The sequence below is a fragment of the Gorilla gorilla genome, chromosome 17, assembly GCF_029281585.2.
Source record: "Gorilla gorilla gorilla isolate KB3781 chromosome 17, NHGRI_mGorGor1-v2.1_pri, whole genome shotgun sequence".
Lineage (NCBI taxonomy): Eukaryota > Metazoa > Chordata > Mammalia > Primates > Hominidae > Gorilla > Gorilla gorilla.
This window is the reverse complement of record NC_073241.2, coordinates 49469650-49486854: the sequence shown is the minus strand read 5'-3', so window position 1 is coordinate 49486854 and position 17205 is coordinate 49469650. Positions and strand designations below refer to the sequence as shown.

Below are 17205 nucleotides of genomic sequence, written 5' to 3'. Positions count from 1 at the left end.
GAGTAGCTGGGATTTATAGGCATGTGCCACCACACCCAGCTGTTTTTTTTTGTTTGTATTTTTAATAGAGATGGGGTTTCACCAGGTTGGCCAGGTCGTCTTGAACTCCCGACCTCAGGTCATCCACCTGCTTGGCCTCCCAAAGTGCTGGGATTACAGGTGTAAGCCACTGCACCCCGCTCATAGTAGCATTATTTGTAATGATCAAAAACTGGAAACAATCCAAATGTCCATCAACTGGCAGATGAATAAAGAAAATGTGATCCAGCCGGGTGTGGTGGCTCACGCCTGTAATCCCAGCACTTTGGGAGTCTGAGGCAGGCGGATCACCTGGGGTGGGAGTTCGAGACCAGCCTGACCAACATGGAGAAACCCCGTCACTACTATTAATATAAAATCAGCCAGGTGTGGTGGTGCATGCTTATAATCCCGGCTACTTGGGAAGCTGAGGCAGGAGAATCGCTTGAACCCGGGAGGCGGAGGCTGCGGTGAGCTGAGATCGTGCCATTGCACTCCAGCCTGGGCAACAAGAGCACCCGGCCAGGAAGCTCAGATTTATCTTACTTGAAAGTCAAGGAAACTGGGGCATATTTGTGTACGCTTCCTTCTGTCAGTCACTGGTTGAAGTCTGCTTTCATGGGCATATTTTGATGGCATTCCAGCTTGCAGTAGGAGGCGTGGGTGCTAGCAGCTGGAAGTCAGACTGGCTGCATTAAGGGACTGGAGATATGGGGGCTGCATTGGGGGCGTCACTATTGTCCAGCATTTGCACCACTCAGATCCATTCATGCCCAATTGGTTCATGGCATTCTGTCACCAATTTCTCTGGGGTGACCAGTCAAAATTTCTCAAAACTAGACTTACAACAGGATGGCAGGAAGCTCATGCTACAGCTTCCTCTGCTGTGTTGGTACCCAGATTGTAACTGATATTCACCATTTCCCTCATCTTCCGTTCTAAATTCCCCTCGTGCTTGGCTAATCTTTCTGCTAGTCTCCATTGCTTGTCCAATGGGAAACCCAGACCTTTTCCTGTGAGGGACCTGAGCTCTTAACTCCTGTGTTCTTGCCAGGTGTGGTTGCTGGGTAGGGAAACAAGGGATGGCCTAGTGAATCCCTGAGTTCCAGATGTACTCTCCCCTGCCTTGATTAGGTAGAGCAATCTTATTTCCTCAGGATAGCCAGGGGCAACTGCTGCTATTAGTATATAACTCCCACACTGCTTTCTGATTCATTAGCATGAGAAGCTCCAAATGGCAGTTGAAGCGCTAGGTTCAGTGGAACCCCTTACTTATTCCTTTGGAAGAAGTATTACCCTTTCAGGGAACCAGGACCTGGGGTCCAGCAGAGTCTAAACTTGCAGGGACAGCCACTACTTCTATGCTTTGGGTTCCAAGACCTGTGTACTCCACCTAACAGTGACATAGCACCACATAATGACCATTGGTTCAGTGCAGTTTTACCCTTTTACACAGATACAGAAGAAATATTGTGCTGTAAAAGCCCATGCAGATAAAAACAGGTTGCCTGAAAGGAACAAAACAGAGGCTTAGAACTCTATGAATGCTGGAAAAAAACCAGATCAATGCCATCACTGCTTGCAGAGAAATGTGTACAATTAGAGAACATTATGCTTGGCCAAACTGTTATCTGTTTGAGAAGACTAAAGAAATATGTTATTATATGTGCGAAAGCTCTGATATATCCCAGTTCATCAAGAGACAAATCAAAATTGGTTGGGGTCTGTGGCTCATGCTTTAATCTTAACACTTTGGGAGGACAAGGTGAGAGGATCACTTGAGGTCAGGAGTTCAAGACCAGCCTGGGCAACATGGCGAAACTCTGTCTCTACTAAAAGTATAAAAAATTAGCCAAGCATCCACACCTGTAATCCCAGCACTTTGGGAGGGTGGGTGGATCACGAGGTCAAGAGATCGAGACCATCCTGGCCAACGTGGTGAAACCCTGTCTTCACGAAAAACACAAAAATTAGCCGGGGGTGGTGATGCATGCCTGTAGTCCTAGCTACTTGGGAGGCTGAGGCAGGAGAATTGCTTGAATCCAGGAGGCAGAGGTTGCAGTGAGCCGAGATCATGCCACTGCATTCCAGCCTGGGCAACAGAGCTAGACCCCGTCAAAAAAAAAAAAAAATTAACCGAGCATTGGGGTGCACGCCTGTAAGCCCAGCTACTCGGGAGGCTGAGGCATGAGAATCACTTGAACCCAGGAGACAGAGTTTGCAGTGAGCTGAGATTTAAAAAAAAATCAAAATTTAGATGAAATGTAGAATTTAAGAAATGAGAGATGGTGAGATGGTGGCATAAAGGACTGGTAATGAGCATGAAACCCAGTTACATTTAGAATTAGCTACAAAACCAAAAGCAAACCTTATTGAAAACATTGAAGAGCTAAATAAATGGAGAGATATATCACATTCAGAGATGGAAAAACGTTTCCAGGGTCAAGAGTCTAGGAATGTTTTTGCTGGGTCCTGGGCTCAAGGTCTCCCGAGGCTGAATTCAAGGTTTCAGCCAGGTCTGCAATTTCACCTGGAGCTCAGGGTCTTCATCTAAAGCTTATGTGTTGTTGGCAGAGTTCAGTTCCTAAGGGTTGTTGGATGGCGGTCTCTGCTTTCTTGTTGCTGGCCAACTGGGCTCCCTTCTCATATTCTGGAGGCTGCCTGTGGTTTTCTGCCCTGTGGTCCTCTCTCCAACATGGCAGTTGCTCCTGTGAGGCCAGTGGAAGAATCTCCCTTATACTCTGAATCTCTCCTTCAGGATGGGCCCAGGGACTTTGAAGAGCTCATCTGATTAGGTCAGGCCCATCCAGGATAATTTTCCTTTCAATTGATTGAAAGTCAGCTGCTAAGAGCTACCCAAGTCAGCCTACATGCACCAGCTCTTGGGCCTCAACCTCCTCTTCCTGCTGTCCCAGGATTAGGTGGCTGAGTTCCACATGGAGTTGGAGTTGCTGCCTGCCAAGGACATACAGAACAATGCCTACATCAAGCGCCCTGTGTCCCTGGAGCCATACCTGATGGAGGGCGGCTACAACAAGGTGTTCCTGGCCAAGGGTAACATCCCTGCCAAGAGCTACACCTTCATCCACATCCTGCTTGACACTATCAGGGATGAGATGGCTGGGTGCATTGAGAAGGCCTATGAGAAAATCCTTTTCACCAAGGCCACCCGGATCCTCTTCCTCAACACACCCAAACAGATGACGGACAACACCAAGAAGTGAGGGTGGGTCCTGGGCCCCAACAGCTACTACAGTTTTGCCAGCCAGCAGCAGAAGCTGGAAGACACCACCATTCCGAGTTGAGTATGCCCGGCAGCCCACCAGGCACTGGGTGGGGCAGGGCATACGTTATTTAAAACAGTTACAGTGCAGGGGTTCCTCTAATAAAGGTGGATTGACATTCTGTCTTCCAGGCCCTTATCTCCCCATTTAGGATGGTGAGGAGCCAAGTTCTTATATCTGAGATAGATAAGTTTTGGGGCCCTCAGGGGATGGAGGTAACACCCTCCAACTGGGTCAGCCTCTGTCTGATGGCTGTTGCTCAGGGTCTCAAACACAGATGGCCACCGTAGAGCCCCAGCAGCACTGTGGCCTACAGGAGAGCATGGCCCCAGGTAGGGGGATGTTCCAGCCAGCTGTGGACACACAGGAATGCTGGGCCAGGGTACCAGATATTTTTCAACAAAGGGGGTGAAGTGTCCCATTAAAAAAAAGTTGGCAATGAATTAAGCAATTTTTCAAATAATAATAATAATAATAATAATAATAATAATAATAATAATAAACACAGGCCAGACATGGTGGCTCACGCCCATAACCCCAGCACTTTGTGGGGTGGAGGCAGGCTGATGACCTGAGGTCAGGAGTTTGAGACCAGCCTGGCTGACATGGCGAAACCTCGTCTCTACTAAAAATACAAAAATTAGCTGGGCTTGGTGGCGGGTGCCTGTAATTCCAGCTACTCAGGAGGCTGAGGCAGGAGAATCACTCGAACTCAGGAGGTGGAGGTTGCAGTGAGCTGAGATTGCACCATTGAATTCCAGCCTGGGTGACAAGAGCAAAACTCCATCTCAAAAAACCCCCCAAAACCCCCCCAAAACACATACACACAACAAAGTCAGCTGCTAAGGGGCATTAATTACATCTGCAAAATCCCACTGGTCACAGGATGTCACATAATCACGAGAGCAACTGTCCCATCATAGGCTCAAGTCACAGTCACGCTCAGGGGGTGAGTGTGAGACGGAGCCTGTATACCAGGGAGCAGGAATCTTGGGGGACATCCTAGAATTCCACCTCCTACAGTAACATTTCTCCTCACCATGAACCCACAGCAGGTTTTCTGTCTATTCCGTAAATACATTTGTGGTTAGAATTTGAGGAATTTCATACAAAACTGTCTGGTCGGTTCCCCCCGGGTCTTTTGGAAAAGAGTAGGCTTGAAGAGAATGGAGGGCAAGAGTGAGATTATTCAGGAAGGAACCCCCAGAGAAGCCACAGAGGATCAGGATAGAGCCAAGGAGTGCTGAGCCTTCCTCTTGGGTTGGGTGTGAGGCTGAAGCCAAAAATATAGCTCGTGTCAGACTTTTGGCTGCTCTATTCATTACACAGAAGAATAACATTTCATTAGCTGTTGTCATTCAAAGTGGAATATATCTTCATTCTCTTTAGGGTTTTTGGCAGTTAGATTTCTGAGTTACTTCATAAAAATTTAAATTAGCTATTTTTAATGATGACTGGTAGAAGAAGATAAATCATCATTCACAGAATTTTTAATGGGAAAAGTAATTTCAGTATTCTTTTGGGGGAAGCACTTTTGGGCAAAAGATATTCCTACAGCCCTCATGTTGTTACTTCAAACATGAACCTGGGTTAGAAGAAGAAAGATTTGCTGCTGAGTTTTGTGTTTGGAATTGGTGTACCTGAAGCATGGGAAGTGTCCAATTTATGTGTGTGCGTTTGAGATGGAGTTTCACTCTTGTCGCCTAGACTGGAGTGCAGTGGTGCGATCTCAGCTCACTGCAACCTCTGCCTCCCAGGTTCAAGTGATTCTCCCGCCTCAGCCTCCTGAGTAGCTGGGATTACAGGCATGTGCCACCAACACCGGGCTAATTTTGTATTTTTAGTAGAGATCGGGTTTCACCATCTTGGCCAGGCTGGTCCCGAACTCCTGACCTTAGGCGACCCACCTGCCTCGGCCTCCCAAAGTGCTGGGATTACAGGCATGAGCCACTGCGCCCAGCCCGATTTATTTGTAATACAATAAATCATGCATTATATTAATCTTTTTGGTGATTCATTTTCTCATTTATTAATTTAATGAATCCATTGTTTTCAAAGTGAGGCTTAATATTGTAAGTAATACAGTGGTGGTAGAATGGGGCAAGCCTATTCATCTTGGGTTAACTGAGAACACCTTCATTTTCATAATGTAGAGCATTATCCTTTTCTACGGAGATTAAGCTAAATGCCAGGCTTCCCGTATTCACCCAGAATACTTAGCAGGCTGGTTTGTAAAAGAGGAGATATTTTGAGTTTGGCTGAAAGTAGCAATTTATTAATAAATCAATTTTTATCTTTTTAAAAATAGAGACAGGGTCTTGCTATGTTGCCCAGACTGGTCTCGAACTCCTGGTCTCAAGTGATCCTCCCACCTCGGTCTCCCAAAGTGCTGGAATTACATGTGTGAGCCACCACATCCAGCCTGAAAGTAGCAATTTAGGAAAAAAAAAAAAAAAAAAAACCAACTTAGGAAGCTTTTAGTGACTGAGAAAATGAGTTGGTTTCATGCTTCTGGGAATTTATAAATGAACTAACTGAAAATGGAAACAGCGGTTATAAAGATTGTCAATAAAAAAGAAAATGAACTATTGTCTTTGAGAACTTAGAAAGTTTTCTGCGTCTTTGTAGCCAGGAGGAAAAAAAAAAGAACGTAGAGGCTGAGAGTGGTGGCTCATGCCTGTAATCCCAGTACCTTGGGAGGCCAAGGCAGGCGGATCATGAGGTCAGGAGCTCGAGCCCAGCCTGGCCAACATAGTGAAACCCCATCTCTACTAAAAATACAAAAATTAGCTGGATATGGTGGCACGCACCTGTAGTCCCAGCTACTTGGGAGACTGAGGCAGGAAAATTGCTTGAACCCGGCATGTGGAGGTTGCAGTGAGCCAAGACCACGCCACTGCACTCCAGCCTGGGTGACAGAGTGAGATTCTGTCTCAAAAAAACAAAAAACAAAAAACAAAAAACAAAAAACTGAGACACTCATTTTGATAATATATATGGTGTATGTGTAATAATAAATGTTTCATCTTTTATTCTGATAACTGTCTAAGTGTAGAACTAACTGTAAATAACATACCTGGCTTTTATGAAAAATAAAATACATCAATAAGTTCTAAAAGAAAGGAAAACATGCTTGCCATTGGACCTTATGATATCATAATATCGCCTAATGCACATATGTTGAAAATGCAGTTTTTTACTGACATTCCATCTTAAAAACAAATCATAGAGGATTCATTTCTGGAGGGATTAAACATAGTTTGATTAGGTTTCACCTCAACAGAGGAATCGTATGTGGATACTTCCAGGATTCATGTCTTTGAAACGTTTGGAAAACTGAGGGTTAGTTTGTTCTAGTTTGTTGGGTGGGCGGGGGTGGGGGTGGTGGTGGGGGCACAGCTCTGGCAGATTGCTGCTCACTGCCAGCAGATCAGATTTTTTTTTTTTTTTTTTTGAGACAAGCTCTCACTTTGTTGCCCAGGCTGGAGTGCAGTGGTGAGATCTTGGCTCACTGCAGCCTCGGCCTCCTTGAGCTCAAGCAATCCTCCCACTTTAGACTCCCAAGTAGCTAGGATTACAGGCATGCGCCACCACACCCAGCTAATTTTTCTATTTTTTGTAGAGACGGGGTCTCGCTTTTCTGTTCAGGCTGGTCTTGAACTCCGGGACTCAAGTGATCCACCTGCCTCGACCTCCCAAAGTGCTGGGATTACAGGGGTGAGCCACCTCGTCCGGCCTCTCATTTTAATAGAAGCAGGAAATCTGGACTTTGCTTTGTATAAGACGTTTTGATTTTTAAATGTTGGCTCAATTTTTATTAAAAGTGTTGCTTGCTGGGCCCCAGGGAAGCCTGTGCATGGCCCACTTTGGGCTAGATGGAGAGAGCTGTAGTGGAGGCCTTGACACTGATGTGAAATAGAAAGAGGGTGGATCTGGGTAGTTGTGCCCCCGACCTGTCTGGTCCCATGTAGGGAAGTCTCTTCATCTTCTGAATCCCGACTTCCATTATTCAGGAGGGGTTCTGATGACATTGTCTTGAAAATACCCTCCTCTGTAATGCTCACACTGTGAAGAATTATTTTTTTTCTATTTTGTATGAGAGACATACTGTTCAATATGTGTATGTGTGTGTGTATGTGCACGTGTGTTGAGAGACAGGGTTTCCCTCTGTTGCCCAGGCTGGATTGCAGATGCCTGGTTAATTTTTTAAATTCTGTAGAGACTGAGTCTTGTGATGCTGTCTAGGCTGGTCTCAAACTCCGCGCCTCAAGTGATCCTCCCATCTCGGCCTCCCAAAGTGCTGGGATTACAGGTGTAAGCCACTGCACCTGGCTCAATGTATTTTTTGATGAATCTTTTATTTGATATGTGAATCTCATGAGTTACGTGACTTCTAACATTTTTCTTATGCCCATTTTTTTTTTCACGTAGACGTTCTCAGAGCGGTAGCATGCTCTGGATGAGCTGTAGCTTCTTAGTCTTTTGTTTTGACAATTTTCTAATAAGCTACTAGTTGTAGCTTGTTACTCTTTTGTTTTGACAATTTTAAGGATTCATTTCTCATTGTCCAAGAAATAAAGTCCATATAACGTATACAAAGAGAATTAGCATTGCAATTATTTTCTCTCCCCTCTTCCTTTTCGTTTTGTGTAGAATGAACTCTTAGGCCATCACCAGGCAGCAGGAAATGAAGCTCAAGTTAGCAGAATGTAGGGAATTTTAGCTTTTCAGGCAGTCAGTGTGGTAAATTCAGTACCGGTTTCGACTTCACTTGGAACTGTGTACAAATTCTAAAAATTCTAGTGCTAACTGTAGTAATTCTAGTTTTGCAGGTTAGGCTGCAGAATTTGATTTTATTAAGTTCCTGGAATTATTTTTGAACAAGCTGGGGTTGTGATGCCATTTATAAGTGTAATACCATTTCAAAACAACACTCAGGTGTAAGAAAAACAATATGAAACAGGCAGCCTCATTGTAAGATTCCATTCAGTATTGCTAATCTTTTGTCAAAGTCTGCCTACTTTACACATCTGTGGTGAAAAGGTATCCTTGGCAACCAGGATCATTGGTTTGCTATATAAAAGGAGACCCTGGACTGTTCTATTTTTATTTTTATATAATTTTTTTTCTTTTTTTAATCAGACAAAGGTTAAAGCGTGACCCAGACTGTTCTAACACCTAAAGATTCAGCTGCTTGACCCTGAGTTTGCTTTTCTTTCCCAATGATAATAAGGACACAGATGGCAAGACACAACAGCAAACGTGTATGGGCCGCAGCATTTGAATAAAAAGGTGGAATGTGCTTTAGGCCATGTGTGTGGTGTCTCCCCTTCCCAGCTCTCTTTTCGTGTCTTTCAAGAGTCTCTTTTTGGCAAGGCTGCCCAACAAAAGGAAATCTGACATTCCTTATGACACTGGGGAAAATTAAGGGAAAATAAAAATGCTTCTAGATCATTTCAAAAATTCAGAATGAAAGTAGTGATATTGAGTCTCACCTGAAAGCAAAATGTGTATTTTTACACAGTATCATTAGTGAAAAAAGAATGATAATGAGAAAGAGAATAATGAGAAAAGAATAATTAGTCCCTAAAATGACAATATTTGGGCACAATTGAGAAGTAATGACATAGCTGCTGATTTCTAATTTTTATTCTGATATTAGTGATTTCTTCAATCAAAGGGAGTTCCCTGCCTTTATGGTGGTTCTTTTTTCATAAACTGGGTTTGGGCAATTTCCAGAATGCGGCTACTATTTTCTAAATTCCTTTGTGATACTAAATCCCTTCCTCTTTTCTCCTAAAGGAAACAGCGGCAGCAAATGTCTCACTTTGAAGCTACCAAGGAAGCATCTATTAATTTTGTGAATAAGAAAAATAGAAGAGCGCGATCAATGATAACAAAAAAACCTTCCTTTTTTGACTCTTAGGTTTTGTGTAGCCATTTCCTGAGTCAGCTTTAGTTCTCTTTAGCACCTGTACTATTACAGAAATTGTTTCTAGAATTGGTCATTCACATGTATATTAGAAACCTCTGCACTGACAAGTTATTTAAGATTTTTTTCACTTTTCTTTGACATGGTGTCTCACTCTGTTGCCTAGGCTGGAGTACAGTGTCACGATCTGCGTTCACTGCAGACTCCGCCTCCCTGGTTGAAGCGATTTTCCTGCCTCAGCCTCCCGAGTAGCTGGGATTACAAGCATGCACCGTCATGCCTGGCTAATTTTTGTGTTTTTAGTAGAGACAGGGTTTCACCATGTTGGCCAGGCTGGTCTCGAACTCCCGACCTCAGGTGTTCTTGAGATCGCTTGCCTTGGCCTCCCAGAGTGCTGGGATTACAGGCGTGAGCCACGGTGCCTGGCCTCACCCTTTTTTTTTGACTGACTGACCATCAAGTGACATTGGCAATTCAGGCAATGCTTTGTATTTCTGACCTGTAGGATAAGGACAAGCAGCCCAGGGAAGCTCATTCTCCACAAGGCTACCCAGAGTTCCCAGGGAACACTCTGTTCCTTCATGAAGTGCAGAAACGAAGAATAGCCTGAGATGTGCAAGGAGTTTTTCAGAACTTCTCTTGTAGAACGAAGATCCATTTTTATCATCTCCTGGTTTATGAAAGCCCAAGGTCACTTTCAACATGAGGCATCATCCAGTAACTGCTGGCAAGTGTCTGGAAGAGTCATCTACACATAGAAAGTGGGAGAGACTCAGACTGCAGCAGGGTTGTTTGCTCTCATGGTTTTTGTTTTTTTAAACCCAGACACGACTTGTTGGATTTCTTTCTTATGAATGAGTTCTTCTTAAGGCACTGACTCAAGCAGTTCTATTTTTTTTCCTGCTTGAAATTACCAAATTCACTCTTATGCTAATCAAATAAAAGGTTGTTACAAATTACTTTCTGGTCTTTCTCTGTGGAAAATCACCGTGTAGAGAACTTGCAGACTTCTCTTATGCAGAATAGAATGCATGAACTACTTGGGAGATAGATTGTGAAGAGCAAAGTTTGGCCATTAACTTGGGATCCACCAACCAACAAAGACTCCTTCAGGCTTCATTCTTCAGCCATTGGTCCTCAAGGGTGAGGAGATTCTTTTTAAAAATGTCATTTTGGGCCGGGTGCAGTGGCTCATGCCTGTAATCCCAGCACTTTGGGAGGCTGAGGAGGGTGGATCACTTGAGGCCGGGAGTTCGAGACAAGCCTCAGCAACATAGCAAGACCCCCGTCCCTACTAACAATACACAAAGTAGCTGGTTGGGGTGGCATGTGCCTGTAATCCCAGCTACTTGGGAGGCTGAGGCAGGAGAATCGTTTGAATCCAGGAAGCAGAGGTTGCCATGAGCTGAGATTGTGCCACTGCACTCCAGCCTGGGTGACAGAGCGAGACTCTGTCTTCGGAAAAAAAAAAGTCATTTTAGCTTATATCTAAAGTACATGAGTCCAGGCAAACACAGGACAAGAACAGGAGCTTTTAGAAAGTTCAAGTTCACGTACCACTAAGGAAACCTGGAGAAAAGTATCTCATATTCTCTTTTTTCTAACTATATTCAGAGATAATCAAGTGCCTCTTTGGTGCAAGATGTCAAATTTAGTATATACATAATGGTCAAATAAATGCTGTATTTTCCCATTTCATTTTTGTGTTCTCTTTTCTGTCTCATGAAGGTTTCTGTAAAATGTTGCACTTCAGACTGCTGCTTTAAATTCCAGTTTTGCCATCTTTTATACATAGGAAGCAGCTGGAAATAAAACAATGCAGTTTAAATAATTGAGAGATTTATTTTAAGTGAAAGATGTGAAGATTGAGGTTTCTGCTCAACAAAATAAATTGTTTCTGGTCCCGGTTGGCTTTTTCATAGATGATGATTCTTTGCTACATGGATTGCAATCTGTGGATCAGAGCCGTCCTTGTAATAAGGTAGAAGTATTTTCAGGATCACATCTTGGTCCTGATAATCTAAAAAGATCGGCAAACCAGAAAGGCCAAGGACTGAGGTTTTGGATGCGTGAGTCCTTCAAAACGCCACTAGGTGGCGGTGCTGCACCGTAAGTGCCAGAACGCCGCTCGCCCTGGTGCTTCTAGGCAGGGAAACGTTACCGCAGAGAGAACTCGAATGACTGACGGAGCCGTTTAGGTTGGCCCAGCAGAGGTGGTCTCTCTGTATTATAGATCTTGTAACCGAATTTTCTACTTAGCTTTTGTTGAGGCTGTAATTCATTAAGTCATCAAACTATTGTTTGTCTTTCTAAAAGCTGTGATGGGTTTTTTTTGAAAAATTGTCAAGGAACTGTAAAGCCAAAGTTTAGATTTTGTAAAGATTATTAGTAAAATTTTATTTCATTTTATTTATTTTTTTCTGAAATGGAATCTTGTTGTGTCACCTAGGCTGGGATGCAGTGGTGTGATCTCAGCTTGCTGCAGCCTCTGCCTCTTGGGTTCAAGTGATTCTCTGCCTCAGCCTCCCAAGCAGCTGGGACTACAGGTGTGGGCCACCACGCCCTGCTAATTTTTGTATTTTTAGTAGAGATGAAGTTTCACCACGCTGGCCAGGCTGGTCTCGAACTCCTGACCTCAGGTGATCCTTTTTTTTTTTTTTTTTGAGACAGAGTCTTGCCCTGTCGCCCAGGCTGGAGTGCAATAGTGCCATCTTGGCTCACTGCTACTTCCTCCTAGCGGGTTCAAGCGATTCTCCTGCCTCAGCCTTCAGAACAGCTGGGATTATGGATGTGCACCACCATGGCCAGCTAATTTTTGTATTTTTAGTAGAGACAGCGTTTCACCATGTTGGCCAGGCTGGTCTCGAACTCCTAACCACATGTGATCCACCTGCCTTGGCCTCCCAAAGTGCTGAGATTACAGGCGTGAGCCACCATGCCCGGCCAACATACAATTTTTTTTTGAAAATTATCTGGGTGTGGTGGTGCACACCTGAGGTCCCAACTACTTGAGAGGCTGAGGCAGGAGAATCCTTTGAGCCCAGGAGGTCGAGGCTGCAGTGAGCTGAGATCGGGCCACTGCACTGCAGCCTGGGTGACAGAGTGAGACCCTTGTCTCAAACAAACAAACAAAAATCCCATTCATTTGTTTTTCCTTGAATGATTAAAATTTTGCTAAAACTGAAGACACTTGATGGCTGAATGGAAAAGTGAAATACTGGTGTCCCAAGTGGCATTCAGGTGGCCTGAGCTTCCCCACGGAATCTGAATAAGGAGTTAGCAGGTTGCTGGGTGAGGCACCTGCCTGATGGGCCTCTTCTAGCTGCAATATGAGAGATTTTGACTGGAGAACTCCAAGGTCCCTTCTAATTCTAGCAGCCTTCGATTATTTTATTTTAAGCAGTTGCAAAATAATAAAGTATAGGAGAGCCATTTAATTTGATTTCAATTTCTTCATTTCATAAGATGGTATATATATATAATTATATATATATATAATTATATATATATATATATATATATATATATATATATATAATGTTCTTCTTTAATACCAGAAGTGATTTTCATTCCTGGAATTCCAAGAATGAAAACTTTAAAGTTTTAGTTAAAGAAATAATAGGTTAAGAGTTAAAGAGTCTGGGCCGGGGATGGTGGCTCACGCCTGTAATCCCAGCACTTTGGGAGGCTGAGGTGGATGGATCACTTGATTTCGAGACCAGCCTGGCCAACATGGTGAAACACCATCTCTACTAAAAACACAAAAATTAGCCAGGCATGGTGGCGGGTGCCTGCAATCCCAGCTATTTGGAAGGCTGAGGCATGACAATAACTTGAACTCGGGAAGCAGAGGTTACAGTGAGCTGAGATCACGCCACTGCACTCCAGCCTGGGTGACAGAGTGAGACTGAGTCTCAAAAAAAAAAATTTTAAAGAGTCTATTATGATGGCATCTTAGAGCTGTAAATGTTTTAGAAACATTAGCCTTCTACTTGCTACATTTAAAAATCACTATAGAATTTCTGTATCACAAATCTGACCTTGAAGAATTCTATACAATTTTTTTTGGGGGATATGATATATTTTGCAAATGTCATATATATTCCCTTTGAATTAACATATTCGTTGTTTTTCTTTTATATAACTTACTTATTGAGAGAACCAGTTGTGGGCTCTGCCTTCAAGGAGATTACATTTTTCTGCACAGACAATTAGTTTGCCAAGCCATTATAAGAATGTGTAGTAAGTGATCTAAGTGGAGAAATAGAAGAATCTCTGTGAGAACATAGTAATAGAGATGAAAATTACTATTCATAGCAGCTTCATAAGGAAAGAACTGTATGTTACATTAGATTGTACACAGATGTTTATAAAAAATAATCCTTTAACAGGAAACAGATAAAAAGCATTTTGTGTCTGTGCGAAATGGTTTTTTTTTTTTTTTGCCTTTGGAAACCTGGAAACATACATAAAATTTTTTTGAACAAATCACTTATAGTCACTAGAGTAGAGCTATGAAAACAAATGCTAGGGTAATATTTTTCTTTTAGTTTTCAAGGCATATAAACTGTTGCATATAACAAAACTTTACTTTATTCTAGCAGGTGTAGCTAAAGGAAAAACAACTCTAAAAACTAAACAAATAAAAAAGACCTCGAAAAATCAGCAGACTTTTCATTCTCTGTGAAAGTTTTCCCCCCTGTTACTCATGGAGATTATCCTTTCCTTAGGAGAATTATGATCCTAATTAGAAACTCATAGTTACCCCCAACTGACATTTAAAAAGCAACAGTTTGCATTTGCAGTATTGACCATTTCAGGTTCATGGTAACTTTTGCTTATTTAAGAAATAAATACATGGAAATTTGTCATTCGTTCTGTGAAAAAAGCAAGGGAGAAAATATTCACAGAATCAATGATTCATAGTTATTTTTGTTAGGGTGAAAAACCATCTCTTGAGAAGGACAATAGTTCAGTGAACAAATGCCACAGTGCATGGGATGACACAGGCTATACTCTTACCTGAATGGAGGAGGAGGAGGAAGTACGTTTTTTTGTTCAAGGACAGTTTTGATGCAATTGAAATATTACAAAGTCCTACTCATTGTTCATGAGTAATTTGATTTTAATGATGATCCTTTGTATAAGATGCATATATTCTGACAATGAACTCCCCTTTCTACTCCCAAAATGGAATGTTTGAAGTCTCCTATTATTCCTTTTTTTTTTTTTTTTGATAGAGTCTCACTGTGTCGTCCAAGCTGGAGTAGAGTGGCACGATCTGGGCTCACTGCAACCTCCGCCTCCTGGGTTCTAGAGATTCCCCTGCCTCAACCTCCCAAGTAGCTGAGATTACAGGTGCATGCCACCACACCTGGCTAATTTGTTTTTGTATTTTTAGTAGAGATGGGGTTTCACCATTTTGGTCAGGCTTGTCTGGAACTCCCAGCATCAAGTGATCTGCCTGCCTCGGCCTCCCAAAGTGCTGGGATTACAGGTGTGAGCCACTGCCCCCAGCCAGATTCTCCTGTTGTTCCTTATTAACATTTTCTGTATCACTTCCACAACTTGGGCTTATTCTAAGTGCCAAATTCACATCTAGCAATCAGAATGTACTCTGACCCCTTCCCCAGGGACAATTTTCGGGGTGTTTGTATTGAATTGGAGAATGTTAGAGGCGAACATAGCAATAAAGATCATCCAATCCCTTATTTTACAGGTGGAAAACTACATCTTGAGGAGTTTAGTTACATATCTGATAGGTTGCAGTGCTCCAGCTAGAACTCAGGAAAGACGAGAAGGTACAAGAAAATGTTGATGAAGAATTGACTGTGATAGCCATGGAACACACCTTGTTTAATTTTTGTCCTCACAATAATCTTATGTCGTTGGCAGATCCCTATTTTTATTCCCGCACAGCTTTATTGAGAAATAATTGACAAACAAAATTGTAGAAGTTTAAGGTGTACGACCCATGATTTGATATACATATACATATATACTATGAAATGACTACCACAATCAACTTAGTCAACACATCTATCACCTCACCTACTTACCTTTTTTTTTTTTGGTTTTGTTTTGTGGTGAGAACATTTAAGATCTGTCAGCAAATTTCAGCTATACAAATTGCGTGCATTAAGTACATTTACAATGTTGTACATCCATTATTACTATTCATTTCCAGAACTTTTTCATCATCCCAAACAGAAGCTCTATGCCCATTAAATAACTCCTCGTGCTCCTTCCCAACTGCCCCTGGTAATTTCTATTCTACTTTCAGTCTGTATGAATTTGCCTATTCTTGATACTTAATATAAATAGAATAATAAAATATTTGTCTTTCTATGTTTGCCTTATTTCATTGCCTATTCTTGATACTTAATATAAATAGAATAATAAAATATTTGTCTTTCTATGTTTGCCTTATTTCACTTAGCATAATAGTTTCAAGGTTTCAAGGGTTGATAGCATGTATCAAAATTTCATTTCTTTATTATTATTATTATTTGTAGAGACAGGATCTCACTCTATTGCCCAGGCTGGTCTCGAGCTCCTGGGCTCAAGCTATCTTTCCACCTTGGCCTCCCAAAGTGCTGGGTTTGCAGGTGTGAGCCACTGCGCCCAGCCTCATTCTTTTGGATTGCTGGATAAGATTCTGTTGTATGTATATATCACATTTTGTTTATCCATTCATCTGTCAGTGAGCATTTGAATTGTTTCCACCTTTTGGCTCCTGTGAATAATGCTGCCATGAATATTGATGTACAAGTATCTGGAATGTAATTTTATCATGCCCTCAGTGTGTATTTCCTCCCATTATCCTTCTCCTTAAATTTTTTTTTCTAGCAATTCCATCATGTTAGTATTTTCTGGTTAATCTGAAAATAGTCTGCTGGGTTTCCTCTCTCTAATGTCAAATGCTTTTAAAATTTTGTTTTGCGTAATATCAGAATTGATATTGGTTCACTATTGAGACTTCCCATTCAAGTATTATGTCTTGCCTCTCTATTATTCAGGTTTAAATAATTGTGCCCTCAGTAGAGTTTTAAGCATGTTAATATTGTTCCTCTGCATTGTTTAAGACTATTCTTAGGTATGTTCTTTGATGGTTATTTACTTATTTATTTATTCTGAGACAGAGTCTCGCTCTGTTGCCCAGGCTGGAGTGCAGTGGCGCACGATCTTGGCTCACTACAACCTCCACCACCTGGGTTCAAGCGATTCTCCTGCCTCAGCCTCCTGAGTAGCTGGGATTACAGGTGTGTGCCACTACGCCTGGCTAATTTTTGTATTTTTATTAGAGATGGGGTTTTACCATATTGGCCAGGCTGGTCTTGAACTCCTGACCTCAAGTGATTGACCCGCTTTGGCCTCCCAAAATGCTAGGATTACAGGTGTGAGCCACCACGTCTAGCCTTTGATGGCTATTTTTAGTGGAATATTTACCACTTTATTTTCTACTGCTTATTGTTGGTATCCTAGAAAGCCATTAATTCTTGCATAGTAATGTTATTATTGATACCATTCTTTAATAATATTTATATGATAAATCCTAAACTGTTAGTTAATGTTTTAAATTGGTAGTGTACTTAGGATCCTTCTCTGCATGGATTGCTTTTGTACTTACTAAATATATATATTTAACAGAAAGAACATTTGCTTTAAAAGATTAAATTGTTGTTGCACATTTTCCATATGTAGGGAGTAGCAGCATTTATCGTAGAGGCAGATGGTTTGTTTTTTTCTTTAGGCAAAATCTTAGTGGATCTTTTGGTTATGGAAGTCTTAGACTGGTGAAGATTGAAAAAAGGAAAATGAAGCCATTCTCTCTAATAAAGTAATACCATGAACATTCTCAAATTCCTTTGCTACGTAAAGAGGGATGGGATGGGAAACCCCAAGGTTGAGAAAAGAAAAACCATGGGAAGAAACGGCCCCAGTGGGGAGCAGAGTCCCATGCAAATATGG

General features: G+C 42.0%; 1 long non-coding RNA gene and 1 pseudogene across 1 annotated transcript; both read left to right on the top strand.

Moving 5' to 3' along the window:
• Positions 1–2713: 2713 nt before the first annotated feature.
• Positions 2714–3323, top strand: LOC101149844 (26S proteasome non-ATPase regulatory subunit 8-like; annotated as a pseudogene).
• An 8077-nt stretch (positions 3324–11400) lies between these two features.
• On the top strand, positions 11401–15582 carry LOC129528305 (uncharacterized). The gene is made up of 3 exons (XR_008673540.2): positions 11401–11447; positions 14475–14592; positions 14954–15582. It is a non-coding gene; the product is annotated as an uncharacterized lncRNA (long non-coding RNA).
• Positions 15583–17205: the final 1623 nt, after the last annotated feature.